The sequence below is a fragment of the Bidens hawaiensis genome, unplaced genomic scaffold (genome assembly GCF_021521415.1).
Source record: "Bidens hawaiensis isolate Kalapana, Puna unplaced genomic scaffold, B.hawaiensis_p1.1 tig00022140_1, whole genome shotgun sequence".
NCBI classification, from domain to species: domain Eukaryota; kingdom Viridiplantae; phylum Streptophyta; class Magnoliopsida; order Asterales; family Asteraceae; genus Bidens; species Bidens hawaiensis.
In genome coordinates this window covers 64,816-66,647 of record NW_027493426.1, presented here as the reverse complement: position 1 = coordinate 66,647, position 1,832 = coordinate 64,816, and positions in this window count along the sequence as shown.

The window sequence follows — 1,832 nt, the reverse complement described above, 5'->3', positions numbered from 1 at the left end:
GTTATGTGAATGTTGGATGAATTATATGGAAAAGGTTAAGAGTATGTATGATAGTATACGTATAAGTATATATATATATGTGTATATATATATATATAATGAAATGTATGAATAGTTTTATGGAAAGAATGGACCAGATCTTAATAATATATGAGATAGAAGGGACCAGACCCTAAAAATATATGAGATAGAAAAGCAAGGGACCAGACCCTACAAATATCTGAGATGGTAAAGATAGTTATGCATGTAGTATAAAAGTATGAATGTTTGAAAAAATGGATGTATGTAAAAAGGATTGTATGTGAGTACGAAAGAAAGGTAATATGTTAAGTATATAATATGTGTCTTCGGATGCGTATATTTAAGAATGTGTATGAAATGTATGTTACCTGATTAACTAGAATTTACTCAGCGTAGCTGACTTTTAGTATGCACACAGATGAATAGGTTAAAGAAGCTACCTTAAGGATGACACATGGTGTGGACTGAATGGCTGACATCTAAAGAAAGAAGACATGATGCTTTATTTTACGTTTTATGTTGACACGGTTTGTTACGTTCAAGACAAGTATTTTAAGGGGGTGTTTGGGATTGCTTCTTTAAATTGCTTATGGTTTTTTGGAGAGATAAAATGTCCAAAATGCCGCTCCAAAAGCACCTAAAAGCTTCAAATTGGAGCTTTTAGGTGCTTTTGGAGGGGCATTTTGAACATTTTACCTCTCCAAAAAGCCATAAGCAATTTTAAGAAGCAATCCCAAACATGCTCTTCTTTTCGGGTCGGGTTGGGTTTACATTCAAAGAGTTTGAGTTATTTTACGTTTTATGTTGACACAGTTTGTAAATTTACTAAATTTACATTACCCAAAACCTGTTTTTTTCGGGTCGGGTTGGGTTTCGGGTCGTGTCAAGAATTGATACCCCTAGTATATATAACTCAAACTCTTTGAATGTAACTATTGTTTTCAAATCATTTCATTGAAACTAGTCTTCTACATAATCAAACATTTAAATCATTAGGTAATTTAAAAGATTCCTACGTATTTTATCAATAAAGTTAAACTAAATAATATATATATATATATATATATATATATATATATATATTTAACTTAAAAATATTTTTATACGTTAATTAGTTATGTCAATCTTATAAATTTACACGGTTTGTGAATGACTTACATGTTTAAACTAAATTTACTTTATTTGAGTGCATGTGCGTGTAATTAAATACTGTCTAACCATGTTTTTATATGCGTTTGAAAAACATGTTCCTATTTAATCTTTTGGAAAAAGTTGTATAAGATTGACATAACTAATTAAGCTAATTAAGGTATAAAAATATTTTTAAGTTAAATATATATATTTGTAGTTTTAACTTTATTGATAAAATACGTAGGAATGCTTTAAATTACCTAATGATTTAAATGTTTGATTATGTAAAAGACTAGTTTTAATAAAATGATTTGAAAACAATATTTACATTCAAAGAGTTTGAGTTATATATTATATACTAGATTACTGGATATTTTGTTTATTTACATATATAAATATTTTTTAATGTACATGTTTTGAATTATGATTTCTATAAGCCACATGTACTAATTAATATACATGTGATTTTTTTTACATTATAATTAGTTGATAAAGAAAAAATTTTGACAGATTGATTTTAATAAAAGGACAAGCAATGTAGCTATTATATGTAAAACTAGGATTTTAGGTTTGGTAACAAGTTTCTATATTTTTTTGTTATTGACTTGTAATCTCTTTTTATTATTTTGCATTGTTAACAATTTTGTTTAATTAATTGTTAACAATTTTGTTTAATTGTA